Source organism: Corythoichthys intestinalis, chromosome 17 (assembly GCF_030265065.1).
Source record: "Corythoichthys intestinalis isolate RoL2023-P3 chromosome 17, ASM3026506v1, whole genome shotgun sequence".
NCBI lineage: Eukaryota > Metazoa > Chordata > Actinopteri > Syngnathiformes > Syngnathidae > Corythoichthys > Corythoichthys intestinalis.
The window spans coordinates 45,419,559-45,430,130 of record NC_080411.1 but is presented as its reverse complement, the minus strand read 5'-3'; positions in this window follow the sequence as shown (position 1 = coordinate 45,430,130).

Below are 10,572 nucleotides of genomic sequence, written 5' to 3'. Positions count from 1 at the left end.
GTCACACTATTTACGCTATATGATTGGCTGAGGATTCGGAGTCGTGTGCGCTCGCAAATGTGCCTGATCATAACTGCAAGATGCTGGCGCCCGTGCCTGATTTTTAAAAAAATCAAAATGTACAAAATGTAAAATTGATTGTCTAATTCAATCCCCATTGAATTATTTATTTTGTTTTTATAAAATTCATTCTGTAACTTTTTTGGGGTCTGTTTGTAAGTTTCCCATTTTGTATTAAGGTCTTTAAAAAGGAAAAAAAAATCCACCCAAAACACTGCAACGCTTTTAGTACATACACTAGGAAAAGCTGTCCAATTTTTATATCGATAATAACAAATATACATCAACATGCATCGGGGAATAAAATTTTTTTTAAAAAATCCAACCATCCATCATCTATTGCCTAATCCGGGGTTTGGTCACGGGGGCAGCAGCTTTAGCAGGGAAGCCCAGACTTCCCTCTCCTCAGCCACTTCAACCAGCTCCTCCGGCAGGAGGTCAAGGCGTTCCCAGGCCAGCCGAGAGACATAGTCTCTCTAGCGTGTCCTGGGTCATCGCCGGGGCCTCCCTTCGGTTGTTTGGGGCCGGGCACAGCCCGAAAAGGCACCGTGGGTCCCCCTTTCCATTAGCTCACCACCTGCGGGAGGGGCCAAAAGGGCCGAGTGCGTAGGTAGTTGGGCGGCAGACAAATGTGGGGGCCTTGGCGATCCGACCCCCAGCTACATAACAAATTGATTGATGAATTATGTTACACATGTATTTGAATAAAAAAAAAAAAAATCATTCATCAAAGGGGAATATATACTGTATATATTGGTATATATATATAAGTATATTGACTGCCTTTATTTGTCAATTTCTTGCTTTAAACAATACATTTTAATATGTATATGGCGGAAAACACAGACAAGGCTGAAAAAACAATTTCTGTTCTTGCACCCCTCTTTAAAATAAACTGCTGTATTTTATAGAGGTGTGCATCGCCACTGCCCTCACGATTCGATTCGATTATGATTCGGAGGGCCACGATTTGATTCGATTCAGAGGGTCACGATTCGATTCGATTCAGCAATGCATCGCGATGCATTAAAGCCTGGGATGCATTAAAATTCTAAAGCAAAGCATATTTTTCGTGAATCATGAGGCAACACAAGCGGTCAGACATTAAACAACTTTTTATTGGCTCTTTTGTCACTCCTGGTTGAAGTCAAATGAAAATAGTATACTTTCAGATATACATATATATATATATATATATATATACATATACATATATACAGTGCCTTGCAAAAGTATTCGGCCCCCTTGAATCTTGCAACCTTTCGCCACATTTCAGGCTTCAAACATAAAGATATGAAATGTAATTTTTTTGTCAAGAATCAACAACAAGTGGGACACAATCGTGAAGTGGAACAACATTTATTGGATAATTTAAACTTTTTTAACAAATAAAAAACTGAAAAGTGGGGCGTGCAATATTATTCGGCCCCTTTACTTTCAGTGCAGCAAACTCACTCCAGAAGTTCAGTGAGGATCTCTGAATGATCCAATGTTGTCCTAAATGACCGATGATGATAAATAGAATCCACCTGTGTGTAATCAAGTCTCCGTATAAATGCACCTGCTCTGTGATAGTCTCAGGGTTCTGTTTAAAGTGCAGAGAGCATTATGAAAACCAAGGAACACACCAGGAAGGTCCGAGATACTGATGTGGAGAAGTTTAAAGCCGGATTTGGATACAAAAAGATTTCCCAAGCTTTAAACATCTCAAAGAGCACTGTGCAAGCCATCATATTGAAATGGAAGGAGCATCAGACCACTGCAAATCTACCAAGACCCGGCCGCCCTTCCAAACTTTCTTCTCAAACAAGGAGAAAACTGATCAGAGATGCAGCCAAGAGGCCCATGATCACTCTGGATGAACTGCAGAGATCTACAGCTGAGGTGGGAGAGTCTGTCCATAGGACAATAATCAGTCGTACACTGCACAAATCTGGCCTTTATGGAAGAGTGGCAAGAAGAACGCCATTTCTCAAAGATATCCATAAAAAGTCTCGTTTAAAGTTTGCCACAAGCCACCTGGGAGACACACCAAACATGTGGAAGAAGGAGCTCTGGTCAGATGAAACCAAAATTGAACTTTTTGGCCACAATGCAAAACGATATGTTTGGCGTAAAAGCAACACAGCTCATCACCCTGAACACACCATCCCCACTCTCAAACATGGTGGTGGCAGCATCATGGTTTGGACCTGCTTTTCTTCAGCAGGGACAGGGAAGATGGTTAAAATTGACGGTAAGATGGATGCAGCCAAATACAGGAACATTCTGGAAGAAAACCTGTTGGTATCGGCACAAGACCTGAGACTGGGACGGAGATTTATCTTCCAACAGGACAATGATCCAAAACATTAAGCCAAATCTACAATGGAATGGTTCAAAAATAAACGTATCCAGGTGTTAGAATGGCCAAGTCAAAGTCCAGACCTGAATCCAATTGAGAATCTGTGGAAAGAGCTGAAGACTGCTGTTCACAAACACTCTCCATCCAACCTCACTGAGCTCGAGCTGTTTTGCAAGGAAGAATGGGCAAGAATGTCAGTCTCTCGATGTGCAAAACTGATAGAAACATACCCCAAGCGACTTGCAGCTGTAATTGGAGCAAAAGGTGGCGCTACAAAGTATTAACGCAAGGGGGCCGAATAATATTGCATGCCCCACTTTTCAGTTTTTTATTTGTTAAAAAAGTTTAAATTATCCAATTAATTTTGTTCCACTTCACGATTGTGTCCCACTTGTTGTTGATTCTTGACAAAAAATTAAAATTTTACAGTATATCTTTATGTTTGAAGCCTGAAATGTGGCGAAAGGTTGCAAGGTTCAAGGGGGCCGAATACTTTTGCAAGGCACTGTATATATATATATATATATATAACAGATCACAGCATTTAATTAGTGCTTTGAATGAGATCAGGGCTTTCTCTTTTTTTTTACACACAATAGCAGCCTTTCACACAGTGCAACATCTGAACTCCTGTGCAAAATCAGTAATAACAGTCACTGTATTTTAGTCACAACGACCCATCAAAAAAAATATTCAAGTAAATATTTATAAAAATGGCGGCACGGTGGCTGAGTGGTTAGCAAGTCTGCCTCACAGTTCTGAGATCAAGGGTTCAATCCCGGGCTTCGGCCTTCCTGTGTGGAGTTTGCATGTTCTCCCCGTGCCTGTGTGGGTTTCCTCCGGGAACTCCGGTTTTCTCCCACATCCCAAAAACATGCATGGTAGGCTGATTGAACACTCTAAATTGTCCATAGGTGTGAGTGTGTGCGTGAATGGTTGTGTGTCTCCTTGTGCCCTGCGATTGGCTGGCAACCAATTCAGGGTGTCCCCTGCCTACTGCCCGAAGTTAGCTGGGACAGGCTCCAGCACCTCCGCGACCCTCGTGAGGAATAAGCGGCATGGAAAATGAATGAATGAATGAATATTTATAAAAATGACAAAGAAAATATTGTAGTGCAGCAGCATCTTTATCGCAAAATGTCAATCATTTACGTGCGGGTCGGGTCGGGCCGGACTTCTCTCTCGCTAACTTTTTAAAAATATATATTTGTAAACTAAAACGATGTATGGATGTTAAACTAAGAATTACTTGTTATAGAATAAATAAATTGAAAAAAACAGAGAGAAGGCGCTTTGGTAATCCCAAACATGAGCCGCAGCTGAGCCAGTGCATTGGTTGCGCACATGAACGCCGTGGCCCTGCCCTCCTTTTTAATCTTCCCCTTGCACTCTAGTGCTCTCCGCGAGTCTGCAACTCTGCATCCTGGTATTTCCTTTTCGAAGTTCAATATAAAGCACCAAGAGGTGAAAAGCAAACTAAAGACGGGGGGACTGAAAAGGCAAGAATCCACGAGTGGTGTGTGGAAAGGATTTAAATTGATAGTTGAAGATGCATACAGAAGACTGTGTCGGGCTTGCCGAATGCAACAAATGTGGCGTGCGCTTTGCTCTCGTATGAGAGCAGAAAGATTGGCACCTTCACGCTGAGCAGGCATTTTAAAAACTGTACTGGCCTAAAAGATGATATTAGTCACACATCGTTATTATCATTTGTTTCGAGGGCTGCACCTCTTCGTGCTAAGCAGGACATCGTGGAGTTCGTGCATGGTGTTCCTTAAAATGTAATTATTTATTTTGTTTCAGTGCTCCTTAAGGCAAATTGTTCTTTTGTGTGTTCTGATGCGAGTCATTAAAATAAAGAATGTTATTTAAAAGTTTTTTAGTTTATTTTTGTATATGCAGCTGTTCCTCTCCTCATCAAAGAGGCACGTCCATGTGAGCACAATATCCCAAACAGAAATATATTTAACATACATTTCCAGCGTTATTTCGTTGTGTCCGTGCATTTATAATGATCATAAAAATATGTAGACTTTTTAAACATTAAGAAAACTTGCATTTTTTTCTGCTAACTCGAAGAAATTAAAATAAATGTCTGTTGCTGCATTTTGCCAAGTAAATGAGCATGAACTCTCCACCTGATGGAACAGACACACAAATATAAACGATATAAATGTTTATTGAGCAGGGGTCGCGTTAACCGAATATTTTCCGTCGTTGACCGGTTTTTTAAAACGGTGACGGAAAAAACTGAAGTCCGGCCGTCATTTTGACAGGTTGCAATTCACACCCCAGACCACAGGGTGGCGAGTGAGCATATTAATTAGCTATTGTCTCTCTTAATGCATGACGTCGTTGGCTATACTGTCAGAATATTGTAGCGTCACCGGGGTCTGGCGTCGGCACCGTGATTGACACATCAACGCGAGGTTCTTGTTGGTGCACCCGGTGTGCCAGCGCGTCATCCAATTGGTGGACTAGATTGCCGCCTGTGTATAGAGCCTACCCACCGACGTCATAAAACCACGTGCTCGCTGTATGGTTCCGCCCACTTGTCCGTCATTTTGTCTCTGTATTAGCATTGGTTTCAATTGATCGAGGAATTTAAAATGCATTTCATGGAAGACCCGGTGCTTTCTGATGCCGTAAACTCACTGGATGTGTTGCATAAAAGGCGTTATGTGGAAAAGCTTCGTTCTATACAGTCGCCAGATCCATATTTGATGCCTAAATCGATGATTTTTGACCGGCTGCCTTCACCGTCTCTGCCTGACCCTGATATTTACAACTATCTTGTCCACACAAAATCAGCCTATTCTCACGAAAGTTTGAAAAACTTTAAGAGCTTGGAGGCTTATAAATGCTACGTTGCTGGTTGGGTGAAACAGGTCCTCGTACACGAAAATTCGGCAGGAATCTTGTGCTCGGAAGGTGAGTTACGAAATTTTCAATTCAAAATCTTGTGTTCTTGCTAACATCCACTGTCAAGTCTAATGTATTTCATGTCATTTGTCAATGGAGCTAGGGCTTTTAATGTTTATATGGTTTAGCGATAGCACTCACTACATACATACGTGTATGTTGTCAGCGATTAGCCTAGCAATGATCTTAATTGTGGTTGTCAGCCCAAAACCCTCTAAATATATATTAAATGCATCTTACCAGATATAAATGACTACTACATAATCTGTGGTAATCGTTTGGAGCCCAGTTTTCTCGTCGAATTGCATCAGCCCATCTCGCTCTCTCCTCTCCGTGTCTCTCGGAATCCGGTAGAACTTCAAGTCTCTCCGTCTATCTTCTCTGTTATTGCAACCGACCGCCACACACGCCTTCACCATTTTGATTATTAATGTTAACGAGCAGAAAAACACGTCGTAAATAGGAGGAATGTACGTAGCCGTAACAGGTCAACACGATGTGTTGCCGGACAAGTGGGCGGCACCAGTCAGGAGAGCGGAGTTGTGACGTCACGTGGGTAGGGTCTATAGACCCCAATCACATGACGTCACAACTCCGCCCCCGTGACTGGAGCCGCCATATTGTGTGTCAGCTTGTCGTGTTTACACATTACCGCTACGTACATGCCTCCTATTACGGCGTGTTTTTCTGCTCGATAACATTAATAATCAAAATGGTGAAGGCGTGTGTGGCGGTTGGTTGCAGTAACAGAGAAGATAGACGGAGAGACTTGAAGTTCTACCGTATTCTGGAGGAGAGCGAGATGGACTGCTGTAATTCGACAAGAAATCTGGGCACCAAACGATCACCACAGACTATGTAGTAGTCATTTTATATCTGGTAAGATGCATTTAATATATATTTAGAAGATTTTGGGCTGACAACCACAATTAAGATCATTGTGTGACATTGGTGATTGGGGTCTATATAGTTGCCTCTTTTTCTTTGGGGGCGGAGTTGTTGTTTTGTTGGTGTTGTTGGCGGTAAGCAGAGTAAAAAGAGGGAGAAAAATACCACGACTTCCGTGTCTAATTTTTCGCCGCCAAGCAAGTGTTACAAAACTTAAACATGAGAATAATAATACAAATGGGGAAACCAAATCCGTTGCATCACCGGAATGGCGCAGGGAAGATTTTTGAACATACTTATATATTTTAAAATGCGCTGAATCGATTCGGCTTGTTGCCCGCATCAAATCGAATCGTCCATGCCCCGCATCAGGATGCATCGCCGCATCGATTATTGTTGACACCCTTAGTATTTTAAGACAAAACAACTGTTGTGTTTGATAGAACAATATGTCTATATGCTGCCATAGCAGTTTCATGGCGTATTATGCCCTCTGACTATTTTTAATTTTTCCGTTTTAGCCTGGAGACCCCCATTTACAGACACTGAGAAACCACTTTTATTTCAACGCAGCCATAAAACAAAGGTAATTAATTATATTATTCAAAATGTCATTTTTTTGCTTAGAATCATTCATTGATGTCTAATATTTAGTTAAAAAAAAAAACGACTTTAAAAAATGATTCACTCGCATATTTTAAACTTTTAAACAAATTACGTCACAATGAAAAAAATGGTGGCTGTAAATAGGTCAAGGATATCTACCTCATAACTATCGCTTAATTGTTTTTTTTTTTTTTGTGACCATCGCATTTTCCCCGATATTTTAGATGATAATCGATCCAATCAAAGAAAATATGAAAAAGAAAAGTTTAAAAGAGTACATGTTTAAAAACTGAAATCTCGACCACTCCATTTTGTCTGTGACTTCTGCATCACATCCCTTGTTATATTACCGTGTTTCACCCATAAAATTCCCACAAAGTTCATTCACAGCTGTGTCTTGACACACAGTGATATATGCTACACTTAGTTTTTGGATCAAAACAAGGTAAGTACGCGGTAATATCTTGTTAAAATCGTGTCTTTAATTATGCTCTCTCATGCTCGCACCTTGAGTTACGGGGAAGCCACAAAAAGACATACATTGCAGTCGAACGCTAGCGTGAGAATTATGGACACAGCAGGCAAACTGACAAGTGTGCTATCCATTACCATTTCAACCCATGTTGCCATTTGGATTGCTTATTATGGGATTATATCGATGTATTAGATACATTAGATGCTTAAATCATAAAGCCGAGGTCCTAGGCTTCAAGGCTAAACAGAATAAAAAGATAGTCGTACTCACATTTATATGTTCCCTTTATGCATATGGGGCCTTTTATTCTCAGTATCTCGCATTCACGTTCTTTAATCATAGTTGAAAAAATATTTAAAAAACCCACTGCAAAAATTAAAATGTTATGGTATTGGAATTTAACCCCTCAACTCTCCCAGTGTTGTTAATCTTACTGAAAAAAAGTAATTAATTATAGTTACAAATTACTTCTCCCAAAAAGTAATTGCGTTAGTAACTCAATTACCTGAATGTAAGAGTAATTAGTTACTTGGCAAAGTAATTGGTGATAATTACTTTTTTTTTTTCCCCTCAAAAAAAAAAAAAAAAAAAAAAAAACATTGGCCACACTATGTGAAGTTTTTTATGGAGGTTTTTAGTACAATTGGCCCGAGCCCAATTCTTTACCCTAATTTACCCTTTACCCTGAATTAACTGTTAAAAGTTGTTAAAATTGCTCCCATTATTGCATTAGTTCCCTTCTTTCTACTTTCGACATATGAAAGTTTTAAAACTGTTTCATCATTTAAAGATAGATTCAAGTCAAGATTTTGCCGATTTAGAAGTATTTTAGATAAAAAGTTACTTAGGTTCGCTAGGAAGGTTCTCTACAACAGAGCCGTCCTAAAAAGCCTACTGCTTTAAGATGGCGGCTGTCTACTAATGCTTTTAGTGCCATGTCTGTCATTTTGCATCTAGTTATATCTATATACAGTACATGTGATATCTACCATGTCTACCATAACGTGCGGCCGTAGTTTGTCGGCTATCGGCTACAACATGTATTATTGGAGCTACCTAGCATCGCGTTTGCTCGGCGTCACAACTTTCTTGCCTCCTCCCCGCTCCTGCTCTGCTCTGTCGTCTCGGTGAGTCCGTCTCCCTCAGACTTTTCGACCAATATAGTAACGCATAGTAACGCATGCCTTTCCGTCCTCAGTAACGGTAACGGCGTTGCCAAGATGAGAAAAGTAATTAATTAGATTACCCACTACTGAAAAAAATAACGCCGTTAGTAACGCCGTTATTAACAACACTGAACTCTCCCTAGGAAAGTTTATTTTTGCAAAGATTAAAATCAAGCCAAATCAAAAATGTATGCAATAAAGTTATCATTAACTGTGCAGTTAGCCATTTAGCCATGTTTATTTACAAAATAAAACACAGGGCTAACTTAAATCTACATTTACACCAATTTCCTGTATTATTGTATATCAACCCACATGTCTTGCATATTGATTATCAAAAGAAATTAGTAGACAAAGGGAGATTATCTTGAATTGTTCGTTATTTATTATGTACCAGGATGGGTAGCCCAAACCTTTTTTGAAATGACAAACTTGAAGAAAATTTCAAAGGTCTCAAAAATATCTATTTTTCACTCACCTAATTTGACCTACTTTTAAGGTGTCAAATGCCCTTCTGCTCAAAATTTGTCTTCCCCAGAAAGTAAAGATTTTAAGCTTTCCAATGAGGTATCACACATTCATATAAGTAGGACAATTTTGAAATTCAGCCAAATTGGGGGTCTCAGACCGGAACTTCAAGTCACCTGAGTGTTTTCCCCTATATGTTATTCCAACATTGTTACAATGTTCACATGAAAATGTTATCAACGAGTAAAATGAACTCTTGCTGTAGCCCACAGGATCTGATATGTTGTGGTCATAATTAGTGTTGCACCGATACCATTTTTTGGCCCCGATACCGATACCTGGCTGTGCAGTATCGGCCGATACCGATACCACACCGTTTATATATATATATATATATATATATATATATTTATATATTTTTTTTTTTAATTCCCCCCACCAAAGAGCTACATAATTGGATATGAAATCATTGCTATCAAGGCTTTGTCAGGCTGTTGCTTACCTTTGCAAAATAGGAAAAAGACTAGTGCAAAGTATAATACTAGCCCAACAGTAAGAAAGTAAAAATAAATTCATAATAACAAACTCTGAATGAACTTAGAAAGCTTTTTTAAACCTCTCAAAGGCCAAACACTGCAACTTTCATGAAATTATTGTCACATTCTGCTGCTGGTTAGATTGTGTTGTTGCTGGGCTGTTAGTGGGGGCGTTCCTGACGTCGCACCTGAATCCAATGCAGGCTCATCAACGCAGCATTTAAGCACGGGTGATATCAGAGAAGGCTGCCGAGATATTTGCCTTGCTGATCGCCATTTGACATCTCGCACTATAGTCTCGCTACATTTGCTTGTTACGCCCCTGCATTGGGTTTTTTCTGTTTGTGTGCTGCACTCGTTTGTAACCTCTACCCTGTGCAGGTATTTGAGTGTTTTTGTTTTGGCTTTTTGGCTCGCTGCCTATCGTCTTAGTTAACCTTTGAGTTTGTAGTATTGCGCTCCGTCGACCTGCTGTCACGGACTCCTTTTGTTAGTTCTACTATCCCGCGATCGTGTGTTATTTTTTGTTTGCAATCATTAAACCCTTGTATGTATTCCCCGCTTGTTGTCTGCCTCGAGGTCCAACCTTGTTTCCGCATTTGCGGACGCTAACAATTATAAGTAATAATAATTGACCACAGCGTCCCGTCTCTCTATTCGCCTCCTGTTTTTTGGGAGGGGGGGAGTCCCTTATTTCTATTTCTGAAAGGTGGCAACCCTACTTTGGAAACAGTTACCAAATTACTGCAGCATTTCTTTAAGTAAAAGACAAAGTAAAGTTGACGTAGTGAACTTACCAGAGATTGTTGCACTGGTCCAGCGCCCTTCCTCTGGATAGCAGTCCTGCTCTTGCAGGCTCAAACTCGTTGTGTTCGTTCACGTTTCGTCTTCAGATGTTTTATCAGGTTCCAGGTATTGAAACTGGCCGATTTAACTGAGTCCACATCTCGAAACTTTCAGGCCGCAAATCTTGCATGCAGCCATTGATTTGAATCGACGGGATTTGTATTTTGAAATATTTCCTGACCGCCGCCATTCCTCCTGGTTTATTATTCGTTCATATGAAAAAGCGCCCTTGTCATTGGTCGGGAGTGGCTATTGGCCTGT